This window comes from Nothoprocta perdicaria, unplaced genomic scaffold (assembly GCF_003342845.1).
Source record: "Nothoprocta perdicaria isolate Ctin4 unplaced genomic scaffold, notPer1 scaffold_242, whole genome shotgun sequence".
NCBI classification, from domain to species: Eukaryota; Metazoa; Chordata; class Aves; order Tinamiformes; family Tinamidae; genus Nothoprocta; species Nothoprocta perdicaria.
The window spans coordinates 23,672-39,279 of record NW_020455469.1 but is presented as its reverse complement, the minus strand read 5'-3'; the positions used below and the strand labels follow the sequence as shown (position 1 = coordinate 39,279).

At 40.6% G+C, this 15,608-nt stretch overlaps 1 long non-coding RNA gene across 2 annotated transcripts; it reads right to left on the bottom strand.

The window, feature by feature from the left end:
• Window positions 1-2,793: 2,793 nt before the first annotated feature.
• Window positions 2,794-15,276, bottom strand: LOC112947674. 2 transcript variants are annotated; one of them, XR_003249456.1, is made up of 3 exons: window positions 15,181-15,276; window positions 14,691-14,756; window positions 2,794-3,534 (listed from the first exon to the last, which is right to left on the bottom strand). It is a non-coding gene; the product is annotated as an uncharacterized LOC112947674 (long non-coding RNA). The 2 variants fall into 2 exon arrangements; XR_003249455.1 differs by lacking the exons at window positions 14,691-14,756; window positions 15,181-15,276 and adding an exon at window positions 6,142-6,408.
• Between the last annotated feature and the right edge of the window lie 332 nt (window positions 15,277-15,608).

The following is a 15,608-nucleotide window of genomic DNA, read 5'->3' as shown; positions in this document are numbered from 1 at the left end:
TTGCAGGAGTCATGCCATAGGGAGAGCACTTTTCCACAGTCCATTGAAGTTGTGCCATAAGGGCTGGAGATGATTTGCTAAAATGCTCCAAAGGTATTCAAATTTCTTTAAAGAAGAAATTCAATTTATGTGCATTTATATTGCAGTGTCTGTCAGGAAGAAAGGTTATAATCACCAGCATATTTTAGATTTACATTTTCTTCTATACATGAGGTAATGGTATTAGAGGTAAACTATGAGGTTTAAAGTTGAATTCGATGTATGGTACCATTTTCATTGCTGCTAAAAGCATGTTTTTGAAGTTTCTTGAGGAAAGCATATGTTAGCATATGTTACTGAAATATCAAGAACAGGATGCTCGGTGGCTTAGAGGATAAACCATTTGTCTTTTTTCTCTGCATTCTCATATAAAGGACGGCCGGATTTCAGGAGCACAATGAACAGAAGATTCGCAGCTCACAAATGAGTTCTCATGATAAAGTTGCACAACAGTTTTGTTAAGCAGACCTATCAGTTAGGCCCATTTCTGAATTAACACACGAGCAAATGTGCCTTTAGTTATGATACCACCGAGGAAGGGGAAAAGGAGGCTTTCAAATTGCATGATAGCGCTTATGTAACCCTCAGAAGAACAAATATTCATGAAAAATTAAAAGGAAACCCTATCTCCACCACATTGCTGTGGGAAGCTCTTTGCCTCATTTTTCTCTGAATATTTACTTCATTTAAATTTCCTGTGACTGTATTAAATATTTAGATGTTGATATTTGCTCAGAATAGAAAACATTATCACAGTTCTCATCGAGTTAGAATCCTTTCAAGTTTATGTAAAGTTATCTGATAATTAAATGGCCACTCTTATCTCACTTAGGTCCCCACTAATTACAGCCAAAATACTTCAATGGGATATTCTGCAACTGATTCTGCAACTAGAGCTAAATGTCTTCTTTTAAATAAACACTCAGTGTTGCTTTGCAGAGTTGTTTTATATTTTTGCTGCCCTCCCTGCTCTCCAGTCTCTGTCAATAAGGATGAATCAAAGCTGTTAGGACGGGCTTTGCACAGCAAGTTAATTGTATTTTAAGCCTACTTCCAAATGAATTCCCTATAGCTACTCAGCTTTGTAAACAGTCATTTAAGCAGTGCTCTTTGGGGAAGCTCACACACACACTCACCCCCACACACGCTCTGTTTGCTTCATAAATTTCTATAGAAAAAAATCCTTGTGCTCATGTTCATGAGCTCGGGTCCTTGCATGTGACTTTGCACGAGAATGCAAAAGTAGCCATGCACAGAAAAACAGAAATCCTAAGAAAAGGTAGAAAGACACAGAGAGACCATCAAGCCTGATGTGAAATACTGCTATATAGTGCTGCTAAAAATACATTGGGGTGCCCTTTTTTGATGTCCTTGGGGAAATATTTGTGTATGGTATGCACATGTGTGTCCATTGTATGTACGCATAAAGCCAATAAACTGCATCTACCATAGCACGCTTTTATAAAAATAAAGCACACATTTCTAAAAGCTTATATGTTTATGAATCAAAGCTAAAATCAAATCCCCCGGTTTCCAGATTGCTAYTCGCAGTTTGATTCATTCATCTCTAAGACTAATGGCAGTTTGTGTAGAATAAAAAAATGAAAATCTTGTACCCACGACTTTCCTGGGAACTCTTCCAAGCCGCACTATCTTTTGGCAAAAATACCAGTGACAGGAGTATTAGTACGCAACAGGTAACAGCATTCTTGCTATGCCTGCATTAACACCCCTGGGAGGTCAGTGATGACCAGGTTTCCGCAAGGGATYTGCAAGAAGGGAGCTGGGATAATGCAAACATGGGAAATGCCACTTTATCTAGTGCTAAACAGTGAATACAGAAAAAAAAAGGCCAATTAGGCTCCTCTGTGTCACTTCCTACAAATTGGCTGCAACGACCTTCTTCAAGACTGCTAAAAGTTCAGGCCGATTTTCAGCTGATTAGGTGCAGAGATGCTCCAGAAATACAAGAAAGTAAATGGGGGAGTGAGCAGCCCCAGCACTACAGCTGGCTGGGCATTTCCCAGCCGAGTGATTTTCATGGAAAAATGGCCCTTGGTGGAAAAGGGAGCGTCAAGCATTTCCAACGTTTCTGTRGGAGCATGGGGGCATTTTTAGGTTTTGCCAGGGTGCCAGGTGGGCTGTGGAGGGGTTCAGGACCACCAGGACATCACCTGGAAGCAGGGAAGCACAGCAGTGCCACTTGCTTTGGAAAAGTGGTGCTGTTCTTATTATCCCCGATTTATTTCTAACAGGAAGCATCCAAATGTCTATGTTTAATTCCACCGAGAAATGAAGCCCTCAGCACGTGCTTGCTTCCTCCAGCTGCAGCTCCTGAGGAAGATGCCAGCAGGGGCGATGAGCTGAAGCGCTGGGAAAGGAAGCAGCCGAGCCTCGGCAGGCCCGTAAAGAGTCTTGGCCAGAGTTTTGGGTGGATTTCTTCCATTTTTATGGTTTTCCTACTGCAGTGTCTCAAGCTGTTTCACCTCCCATCAGCAGCATGTGGCAGTGAGCAGCCCTGCAGGCACCAGGATCCAGCTCCTCGTGCTGGGTACCTCAGGCCCTTCCACTGAAGATGATGCTCATGAAGCTGCAGAGCCTCTAGGGATTCACCTCGCACTTCCACAATGTCCCATAAAACATTAARGGTTAAACTCCAAAATAAAAAATAGCACATTGATGTGCTCATCTCCCGCCCCAATCTAATAGACACCCAGTCCAGCCACTTTCAATCTGCTCCAAATGGAAAGCATGGGAAAAAATTCCTAGGAGTCCTGGCAAATTTTCCAAAGGCAAATCAATTAAAAGACAGACATATCTGAAATTCAAAGCAGCCCCAAACACTAGGATTTGTTGAAATACGCTGGTCGGTGAGGAGCACAGACACTTGTCAGCATTGCTTTTCATTGCATCCCTGGATGTGGTACTTCAAAAAGCCTGGTAATTTGCGAAAGTAATTTTGTGAAAGCTTCCATACATCTCCCGTTAAGAGCAATTTGGCTAGTATCTGTTGCTAGCTGTGAGCATGCTTTTAGATATTAGATGGATGAGTGCAGACTAGCAGGAGAAAAAAAACGGAGAGGATAAATACTTGGCAGTTCCCTAACAACTTTCGCTAGAGGACCGCAAAGTGATTTACAAACATCAATTAATTAAGCCTCAAAAAGCCCCAGTGAGACAGGTAAGTATCATTACTCTCATTTCACTAATGCGTAAACTGAGACACTGAGAGAGTAAGTCTTTCACCCAAGGTCACACAGCAAGCAGCTGGCAGAGGCAGTGAGGGAAACCGGCATCGCCGACTGCCCTGCTCCTTCCCTGCCACGCTGTTGGATCTCTCCAAACAGCCCGAGCTTCTCCTGCCCGCAATATTAGTAAATGCAACGAGCTGCCAGGGCAGCAAGGTGCAGGGTCCCGTGCTCCTGATCCTCTTGGTCCCATGGGTCTTGGTCTCGATTGCCCAGTTGGGTTCTCTTCTCCAGGCTCAGAGTGGTGCTAGAATGAGGAAAAACAGCCTTTAATGCCTCAAGTGAAACTGCTATTACTGGTCTCATTGCCCTGGCCCCAGGACTTACTGCACGGACCGCAGTGTGAAATCACTCAGTCCCAAACAAAAATATCACTTGCAGTTTAAATTGGCTCAGACTGGGAAGGGCATTGGTGGCCACAGCCCTTTCCAGGCCTGGCAGAGGATAGGCACGAGCACGAGGGACACACACAGCACACAAGCCACAAGAGCCATGTCGGTAACGCTTTAACACACTGTGCTTGCAAAGCAGCACATGTTTCTGCTTTAAATCAGCATTTTTTTTTTTTTTTTTTTTTTTTATCTCTTGATGCCTAGGATTACTACTGAATACATTACCAGAGATCAGTTTACAAGGATTTAGGGCATTGTTTAAAAAAATGGAAATAATGTTCAAATATATATACTTGCCATATATCACATATGCTCAACGTTGCAGCACCAGAACACAGACAAAATGTATAACATACTTGAAAACCACCTGACCCCAATATGTTGATACCAGCAGAATTAAACTCCCAGCAAAAAGCTCCAAATATACATTTGTATACATACATGTATATATATATTCATGTATTTATAAGCATCAATGAATGCTCACAGACAGACAGAAAACRAACAAATTTTGCACAATTGCCCCATAACCATCAAATTTGGATGGTCCAGCGGGAGAAATGAACGTCAAGCCCTCTGAATATTTGCTTTTTGCCTGTCATGCTTTCATGTGGAGCATCCCTAATGTGCACAGGTCTTATAATATAGGAGGTTTTGCTTTGTATTTGCCTGCTGATAGGACAGGTGGATGGAAGGATGCAGACGTTTGTGCTCTGTACACCCTCATTTTAACACCTTGCACCAACAGCAGCTGCCTCGYTGCAAACCTGGTCTGCCACACAGTAAAAACCAGAAGAATATTTAAAAAAAAAAAAAGTCTACACAAGTTGTTTGCCATTTTTACATATATAAATTTATGTTCAAACTAAATCCAAGTATTAGGAAAGCTGTTGCTTTTTTAAAGCAACTGGCTAAAGTTTTTATGTGTAAAAAAAGAATCTATGGGGTATGTTTAGCTATTGCAAATGATTTTGGTTTGCTCTCAAAGAAAAAAATCAATTTAAATTATTTATTCAAGACTTCATATTAAATCATATAATAAAACACCATTCCTACAGAGAAAATAGATTTATTGCCTGCAGATGTGCAAAAAGGAAAACATCTGCACATTAAATATCATGAATATAACATGATATTTTATATGCTTTATGCAGATAAAGCGAGTCACTAATTGATTTCTGAAGAATTCAGGTCAGAAATCTAATGCACAAAATATTTCTGGGTTAAAAAGATATGCAGTAATTAAAGGATCCTGTATCACTTCCATTTGTACATAGCACATCGGATGTATGCACATGCCATCCAAGCTCAAGTAAAGCTTTGTAGACTGACAAAGTCTGACTCAAACAATAAGTGTCCGACAACAGAAAACACACTTACCGCTAACTTGTAAAGTCTTAGAGAAGAATTTGAGATTTTCTGACCATTTATGACTCGAGCAATAGGCCTTTTTTACTGCTGCTGATATTAAGTACTCCAGGAAATCTTCTGGTTTTGAATATAAAAAAATGCGGGCCACTATTTTGTTGCTATTGCTACAGTAGAGGAAATTGTGCTGAACGTTTTACCTCTTCCTAATTAGCTGCAATTAGGAGCTGGACAATATTAAATGAGGCCATGGGACCATTTTTTTCCCAGTCTGATGCACCTTGCAGTGCTCTGAGCAAAAGTGGAAGCCAACAACCTGAGCAAACACGTCTATTTGTTACTTTGGATAGGAAGGCTCATGACACCGTGTAAAGAGTGAGCATTTTTTTTCTGCCTGGACTACTTGACACTAAAGTCATTGATGACTTTTATTAAAATGCACTCAGCCCCTCTTTAGCATGATGCTAATTCTGAATTTATGTTTCCATAGAGTACTATGTATAACACTATAATGGCACTTTTTTAGTAGTTTGTCTATGTACAAAATYGTTGGCTTAAAAATGCACGAGATATAAAGAGTAGTTTAGAAAAAAATCTTAAAGGTGAGATTTATCTGAATTTGAATTTATTGAAATTTGAGTAAAAGTGTAACTGCTTATTTTTAAATAGGCTTTTTTAAAAAGCACAAATGGGAGAAGTTGATTGTCACATAAAATTTTAAATCCTTTTTCCCCTTTAGAAACCACACATCTATGAGGAGAGACTTTTTTTTGTACTGTAGGAAGAAAAAGGTTAAATTAAAAACAGTGCTACGTTTTATCCAAAGATGTTATCTTAAATATTTGATGGCTGCAGGTGCCCAACTCTACAGCTTACATGGCACATSTGATCTTTCCATATAACAATATTGCCATCCTCATTTTTATTTAATAAATTCTCCATCAAAAATAGAAATGATTTCTGATTAGAATATGTATAATTTGAAGGAATAAGCAAATAGTAACTTTTGAGCAACTCTCATAAAACCTACACAAAACTCCACACCAAAGGTGCACAAGTACCTGCAGGAAGGACAGACACAGAGCTCCAAATACCTGGTTTATGATCCGTGTGGAAAAGGAGATGAAAAAGAGGTCAGCGTTCCAGATGGCTCAGAGCACCAACCCTGAAACCAGCCCCAGYGGACAGATTTCCCTAAGGAATGGCAGAGCTAGTCATCAAAGGGACGGATTAGCAGAGTTGCTTCTTCCCCACTATTTTTATGAAAGATCTCACATTTCAGGCCATTTAAGGAGGAGGTGGCCTTTCAAACCGCAGCTCTGAGCTGTTATTGCAGCCACTGGAATTATCGTTTCTTTAACTGCTTTTCCTGCATGCCCTGAATCCATGTAGCCAGAATTCAGCTGAAAGAAAAGAAAAAAARGCAAACCTAAAAAAGCCTCATACCGAAAACTGTTAATTTGTCAATTGTATTATCAGAGGCCGTTTGCACATGCGTCTCCAGGCCTCTGAAACTTCATGGTACATCTACCTTCCCATAATAACATTTACAGACGCTCTCTTTCTGGCACGTGCAAGGTGCCTGGACGTATGCAGTTAGCACAGCAGCAGGCTCTTTTGGAAATCATGCCTGGTCTTTCCATAAAAACACATTTAAAAAGACTAATACCTTTTCTTCTTGTTTTGTAAATGACAATATATTACGAATCAAATAAATGTAGGACTACATCTAGTGTCAAAAATACGTGTGGAATATTCCTACATTAAGAGACTATCAGCATCAATTTTACATTGTATGTAATTCAATAAAAGCAATAGCTAAGGAAATACAGAATTTGGTCTCATGAATGTCTCAATATCTTCAAATAAGACACTTTGTCAAGGTTGCTCCTGTCTAATGGGTCACGTTTTATTTGTGGAAGAGTCTTTGCTGAAATGAGCTGAGCAAAGAGGAAACAACAAAGCCAAAGCTCTTGCTTCCAGGCTGGGTTTGGGCTGGGAGCTATTGGGATAAGGGTGGTGCTGTTGGCAAGCTGAGATGGAGAATGGGGAATGAAAGCTGAGATGGAGAATGGGGAATGAACCATGGTTGTCCAGCTCTTGATGATTCAGGATTCAAACGCAATGGCACAGCCCCTCTCCTTGGTTTATACTTACATAAACATATGGTAGCAATAAGGATGGCAAGTTAAGGGTGAATAAAACCTTTCCTTYGCTGTCTCCTGGAGCGTCGCTGTGCTCCTACTTTTGTGTCTGGAAAACGTGAAGCCTCTCCTCCTCCTCCAATGTTCCCACACTTCAAGGATGAATTTGGTCCTGCCCGCTTAGCYTGGGCATCTTGGCACCTGCTTGGCTCAAACATCCGCTCAAGGCTCGCACAGTTCTGATGTTTATAGGGTCTGATGTTAGGAAAAAAGTATTAAAAGGTATGTAAAAGGTAAGTATTAAAAGAATGTGGGATTTTTTTTTTTTATTTATTACCTGTAAATTGCTAATAACTCAGACGAAGCAGGTCATGCTCATGGCAAGCCTCTGCAAACTGGTTTGCAAGCGCTGCACTTTCATGGACATAGCAGCCCATCGAGGCTACGAGCCCCCACAGGCTACGGTAGGTTGGGGCACAGGACACACACCCGGGCCAGTTTCCCACTGTACTACCTGCCCGTGCACATAATCCACTTGGGGTTTTGTGGATAAACATTCCTGAAAACTGTTGATCAACCTTTTCCTTTCCTCTTGTCCATAATTACAGCTGCTCATTGCACCTTAAATTGGAATTTAAGTRTCTGTCAATATATGCATGCAGCATATGCTGCAACAGGACAATTATCTTGATTGGAATATTTAGGTTTTAYTATTGGTAGGCTACATTACTTAATCATATGTCAGTGCTTACCAAATAGGCACATATTTAAATTCATGGATGTTTAAAAGTAAAAAATTAATATCAGAATAACAACAGTAAATCTACCAATTCAATCCCTAAACCTAGAAAAGAGAAATTTTTGAAGCACTTGTGGAACATCCAGGCCCTCACAAGGAACATGGGCACCTGGTGCCTCACTGCTGAACTAGTACCATTCATTGAACTAGTACCACAATTATTTTTCACAAAGCAAACAGAAATGCCTGGAAGCTTTTGTTTAGTATCCATTTAGTCAGTGCTTCTATTTAACACAAATTGCTGTGATTAATACAGCAATGAGATAGGAAAGAAATCTTTCAATAATAGAACTTGGCATGACAAGCTTTTGCATTTAAGAGGTCTCCACACTGTTTTCATCTCAGTACTTCATKTACTTCCTATTACATCTTTCTTCTGTATCCCCATGCATATTTAGGTAAATTAACTCTAAACAGAACTAGGGATACACAGATCAAAAGGAAATGCTTCAATATAAATTATCCGATTTCCTCTCTCGCGCGGCTTAGCATTTAAAATTGTGACTGTTCATATTCTCTTCCTGACATTTTATGCACTGTGCTATCTGCAGGCCCCTGGTACATGAGAAAAAAGTCTTTTCAAAGAGGATTCTGACCCTCAGAAACAAGAAAATTGCAGCAATGGGCACTACTGCATCCCAGTGACAAATGCTTTTCATTACAATTTTGCAAATGCATGCACTGACATCAGAAGAACAGATGCCTTCTTCTTACAGAGCATTTATGTTTCATTAGAATATAAATATTGCTGAGTGTGGGCTGTGAAATGTGGGAGCAAAAAGATATTTCATAGCCCTGAGGTAGTGTATTGCAATTCCATTTGGCGAGAAGGTTTTAACAACAGGGCACATGCATCCAGATATTTGGGCAGCGGGTTTAAGTCAAGCCTTAATACCTTCTTCATGAGGCTTCTTTGGAAAACTGTTCCACAAGCTGACACTCTTTTGCTCAACCTCTACAATCCACATTTCAAATACCCAAAAGGATGTAAGATTTGGGAGTCTAAAAAGCAAAGGATGCATCTTTAATACATATTTTAAACTACCACCAGTGGAACTTCAGCTAACATTAGAAAAAGGACTGCTCCTAAGGACCCCAGTCCTACCCCACTGCTCTAAGATTTGCTCTGCTGCAAGTAAAACTACACAGCCTTTCAGCTGGTATTGTAGACAGGAGCTCAAAAACACCAATCTTTTGGTTGCAGCTTGTGATGCTGCTACCCATTTCATGCATGTGTACATCTACATGCATGTACYGTGTCAAGAAAAAGAGGGTAAATGGAGCAGGCATGCAGGTATGTGTAAGTACATATTAATAAAGTCACATTAGTGTCAGGAAGCCTTAGAGTATTTGAAACAAACTGCTGAAATACAATATTTAACAGAGCGCTGCAAACCAGCACTTCTTTTTCTGCAGRATTCCAGGAATCTTTTCCTAGCAGCCCATTACACGTCTGCCTGTTTTTTTTCTGCCCATGTTCTCAAATTTGGCTGTCTTGCCAAGGGAAATGTAACGACACTAATTTTATTTAATGTTGTTGCTCAGCATCTACAAAACATTTTTCTTTGAAACTCCTCTAGCTCATATTTCAAGCTTCTTTTTTTTATGGCTATTACATTTCAATCATTTTAGGAAAATGGATGGCAGTAAAATGGCAAAAAAACTGTAAGAAATTGCTAAGTTCAGCAGCATAATTAACACAGTCATCATTGGCGGCGGGGAGGAAGACGATCAACAATCGATGGCTCAAAGGTGACCTCACATCAGAGGTTTCTGCAATCGCAGTCAATAGTATTTGGACTGCAGACAGGCTACGCTRCACATGTGATGTTTCATCTCAGCAGCTTTTATTCCTGTATAAATACCTTAAATAAATATAGCACGAGAACACCACCCAGGGCTACTTTAAATTACATCCATATCATGCAAAGGTGAAAGTAGTTCCACTTGGTAGAATTTGCTCTTCTGTCCAAGCAAGATACTTTAGGAAGGAAAGAAGAAACTTAATAATCTGTTCTTTACACACTGTGCAACTTTGCATTATGCAGTTTTCGCATTATCATAAACCATTTCCAATTTGATAAAATTTGGCTTTAGTAAAAAAGCAAGTCCTTATAATTTCTTTTGTTTCCAACAAACTTTTGTTGGAAGGAGTGCTGATTCTGCCGATTTGATATTTTAACAACAACAAAATAGAGTCACAAAGCAAAGACCATTGTCTAAGACAAGATTTTTCAGAAAATGATGTACAATTCTCTCAAAAATATATCTGATAAACAAAAAAGTCATAAATAAAGCTTTATCCTCCATCTCTTTTTTTCCTGATATGTAAATAGATTGGGAAGTTATAGTGCAGTTGTTTTGAGACAGAAAAGAATACAAAAGTATTGACACAGAATTGGTTTTGGATGCTGTTGACTAGTAATATCAATTATGTTCAGGCCAATTTAGTCAGGAATGCATTGGGCAGATCCTTTACAAAGACAGTTCTTCAATCTTTTTGTATGCACCAAGTTTTTTCACGGCATTAATAACGTCTTTTTCATCTCTACACCCAGACCAACTTCTGCAGAAGCCTGTGGGAGTCCTTCTATCAGCAAAGACAGAAAGATTACACCCTGAGTTCCTTTTAAGTGCACTTGGTTAATTTGAGACAGCCTAAGAAAAGCTCTGTACAGTTTGGAGAAAAATAAAAATAAAAAGGAGAAGAAATAAGTGCCAGTAGCAACTAGCAACTAACTTCCACGCCAGGCGCAATATTCTCCAGCTGCATCCCAGATAAAAGCAGCAAGGTAAAAATTTGGAGACTGCTTTTGCTAGGAACACCAAGGCACTGCTTGATTCTTTATAGGAAATCAAATATTTCTATCGCAGCGCATGACCTCGCAATTACTGCTCAAAAACATACGTTTAATTATCTCAGCAATGCATCTCGGCGGCTCCTTATGGTGCCCAGATTGCGAGACAGCGAGGCACCAACGCGGAGAGCCCTCGGAGGCTGCGCCGGGGTCGCCCTGCTCCCGGGGCCGGGGGACGCGCACACATGTGGCACGAGTTGCAGAGCTATTTGCAGATTTGTTTTGTGGTGGCTGCGTTTGCAGCAAACGCTGGAAATGTTATGCTCCATGCCGAAAGCATGCCCGTGGCCTCCGGGGAGAGACAAGTACGTTTTATAATCAAATTACTACATGCTTCTGGCCCCTAATTCAGCGAACTGCACCAGGACGCGCTTAGATCCTTGTAGAAGGGTATATGTAAGCACATGCTTAAGGATAAGCGTATCACTGCTTTTTTGTATAACTGGGCTCCGGGACAAGAAGAACAAAACAAATTTGGACTAGTGATATCTCTAGAGGGAGGACAACAAATCCAGACAAAAAAAAAATGAAAACAGAAATCAAACTTCTAATACTAACCAAATACCTGTTTCAGATTATGCTCCAGCCCTGCACCCATTTTTTCAATTTCAGACAGTTTTAGACAGCAAAATATAGTCAGAAGTCCAACAGAAGTGAAGCAAGTATTCTCCTTATTTACAGTATTTGTCTTATGACACTTTATGAAAGATGCATTCTTTTGACTTATGCAAAATATCACATTTAAGCCGTTTCATGCTAGCACAAATTCTTGATAGAATCAAATCAAAAAGATTGATAGGAGCTGTTTCATTACAAAGCAGTTTCCTCTCTTGTTGCTYGAGTCTATTAAAGAACCTCAAAGTTGCTGAGTGAGGCACTTTTAACAGCCGCTGAGCATGTGCAAGAGCAAGGCCTGGCTTTAAATGCACAGATGTAAATTATCAAAATTAACCATTCGTTTGGTGTCAGTTTTAATATTCTCAGCTTGAAATACTTCTGATGACTAAGTACTTGACTTGTGTTTTTAAAAGTAATGGCCTTTGCCTCCTGACGCCTGAAGTGAAGCAGGGAAACTGGAGTCCCTCTCGTTCCAGTTCATGCAAGTATGTCAGGGGTCTCACCAGCTTTGACTGAACTACTTAACATGCTTAAAGCTGGGCACATGCTTAAGTAATTAGCCGAATCGGGCACAAAACCCAGTAGGGTTAGTTAAGTTTCCTCACGTTCCATTATATAGAAATCAAGGCATAAAAAATTTTAATGAGCATCAGAGAACTGTGTCAGCATTGTTCTAGGAGAACTACAGATTTGTACAGTTTAGATATGTTCTAATTTAAAGATTTCCACAATAGGGAATTAAAAAGACCTGAATTATAATTCCTTTAATGGCAGATCATTTGATAATACTGCCATCTCAAGCAGTTCCATTTTAAAATGCATGGTAGTGCAGACAAATACTTTTTGAAGAAAAAGTGTTTTACATTATCTTTTAACTTTGTCTAATTAGCTGAATACTGTGCTTTTTTTTACCCTGCAGCTCTTAAAAAGTMGATCTAATTTCACAATGAACACTTAATGCCATTATATTTGGAAATATTTGCATTTGCCAGCCCTAGTGCGATCACCATTCATCCCTCTGCACTCACCCCTGCCTTGCTTCTGTTTCCTTGGGAAGGATTCTCAACTTCTGCCTAGATAAGCCTCTTCCGTTAATGCAACTGCCTATTGCACTGATTCAAAAAAAAAAAAAAAAAAGTTATAAAAGCTTCTCTACAGATGTATGCAGAAATCCCCATCTCCGTGTTTAGTACATCCTTTTCAAAGTGCTAGTATTTGCCCTCTGCACCAACCCATCTCTTCCTTCTTTGGAAGCACTTAGATGGACTTGAATTTTGGATGCAGAAGGGATTCATGGTTCACCAGGCATGTGTTCATAGCTGCTGAATCACAGGACCCAAAGAACAGAAGGTGGAACAGAGGAGCTGCCTTGTACAGCAATGGGCAGACTCCTCTACACGGGCCTCTCCAGGGAAACCACAAGTCCTCACCATCGGTTGTGAAAGAAATCCATCATTCACAAAAGCCAAGCAATCCTAGGCTGGGAGCACCAGCTCTGTCTGCAGACAGATCACCAACCATAAATGTTCGTGACTGCTTCTCTAGCAGAGCTTACAAATATGTAATGGAATTCAGGCAAAATGAACTGGGGTTGCTTAAACAGTCAAAATTAATGGCCTAAGTCAATCCAGCTGCATTGGCCTGGAGTGAACCAGACCCACCAAGCCCTGCTGACAGACAGGGGCAGTGGCATGTGGGACCAGATGCCTTTTTCATCAAAACAGCTGGATTTCAAAAGGGAGGTGTTTCCACAACCTAAGTCCTCAGTGGTTTTGAGCAGACTTTCTGACTACCAGCAAACCTCACCTGGTGAAACATCCTCATGACTTGGAAACCAGAGCACCTGGTTTGGGCGGGACATCTCTGGGACAATACAAACATATTGACACGCGTGATTGGGACTGCCTGAAAGGATAGACTAATACAATGCAATAACCATCACAGCTATTGAGCTTTTCCTCATTCGGGAGGATAAACGCACCTACCAACTCCCCGAGGCATGTTGGCATACAGTTTAAACAAACATTTCTTTGAAGCCAGGTGGTTGTTTTTCCTTCCTTTTCCATTTACCACTCGCTTGCTCAACCGCTCAGAGCCAGTGTTGCCCAGCAATAGGCGAGACAAGCAAACACGGACTGTAGGCCCAGAACCACGGGACCTTTCGTGTTGTTGGTGCTGTGGAAGGCATGAGCAGCATAGGCCCTCTCCGCTGTGTACTCGCTGTAGTAGCCTGCTACAGAAACTGTGTAATTTGGTTTGCTTTGTTACTTGCAAGGAAAGTTTTGTGGTGTGTTGACTGACCCTACCTGTAAGGTCATAGGACAGCAGCTGAGGACTCAACTAGCTGCTGGGCCCAGAGTTCCTGGGATCACCCAGGAAAGAGCCACCTTCGTAAAAGGTTCAGAGACCTTGCATGTGGTGAAGTGCCTAATCAGTCAGCAAAAAACATCGGGGATATTTTCGACCAAAAGACAATACCACTTCATAATGTATGATGTAATGCAACGTACTGTGCAAAACCAGAGTCAAATCAACATGCCACTTACCTTATCAATCCGTACTGTAGGCCACTATTGCTTGCTCTGATTTTGTCCCAGTCCTACCCTTCCTCTGTCCCCACAAATGGCCCATTGGAGATGCATGAACAGCCAACCTGTGCCTTTCCTTTATATGTGGCAGAAAGATCTGCTCGCTTTGTTCCACCATAGCAGGTGGTTACACCAAGTAGGAGTGAGGGAACAGGCAGAGAGAAGGTGCAGACCGTGGTGTCAGCCTCACCTCTGGGAGTCACTTGCCACACAATGGCACAAAATCATTAACAGGACCCAGCAGTGGCTCTGGACACAGGCAAGTGTCCATCTTCTATATATTTTATATGTATGGATATCTCATATATACAGTCTTATCACCAAAACCTTATCACCTGCATGTTAAAGATGGAATTAAYACCTCCCATTTTCAGAAAATGCACAAGGCAGACAAAATTTAAGACAAACTGAGATCCCTCTTCTGAACTGTGTGTCTTCTTATTTTATTTATTTAAATTTAAGTTAATTTTAATTTATTTTCTAAGTTTTGGTGAGTCAAGGAGAAGCAATGATAATGGAAATAACCTTGATAACCATTTGGCCAGATCTCCATTAGAGAGAGTCTTACTAAAATTTATTCTTATGCACTATATTTACAACACAAAATAAGGGCTGAATAAGCCCAGGGAAACTCACCTGGAAGCAAGCTGTTACAAGAGGGGCAACAAAGTCTGACAAGCAAGGGATGAGACTTAATTAAAGCTGGAAGGGAAAAGAGAGGAAGAAATTAAATGCTATTTGGGAACACACAAAACATAAATAACCCAAAGTATTAAATATTCAGTATTTGCAGCTGTGAGGGGTGATTTGGGAATATTTTATTGCTCTTCCTCTGTCCCCAGTGCTTTTTCTGGGAAGGGAGAAAAGTAGAAAACTTCAAAGGACTTGAATCAGGCGAGGGAAGATAATTGTGGGGGGGTTAATTCATGTTCTTTTTGGCCTTTCTCTCCATTCTCTGATTTACCCCATCTGAGCCTTGGATCTCCAACTCAGCCTGAAAAACCAAAGCATAAAGGTTTGAAAGTGCTTGGACCGTTCTCACTCCAAATKATGGTTAACTCTCATTATGATAGCTCCAGGTTTGGGGCAGCTTGACACTTTTTTTCCTCAGGCTTTGACGGCTTACCTGGTGTGGGCAGTGGGAGGATGAAGAGGCAGCAGAAGGCAGCGTGAGAGCATCTTTCCTCCTTCAGGAGTCCGCCTGCTCACATCAGAGCTGGAGCTGTAATATGCTTTGAAAAGATGCAGTATATATGCATATAAGCCTGCCTTTAGTTACTAGAGAAGAGGGATTCAGGCTACTCCAAATGTCTTTGAGGTGTCAAGCTTACTGAATTATTGAGCTTCTCTGCACCTTTGAGCATGCTTTTAAAATAGGTACTAGCTAGTCTTTAAGAATATGGATTCTCTATATTAAGCAATACTTCCTGCAGTATCTGGGCTCTGCTGATTGAGACATCACTATTCTTCCTTTAATCACTGCCATAAAATCCTAAACTTTCTGAAAAAAATAAATTCGCTCTGGATTTTCCTTCTTTTTCCCTGCTGCTAACT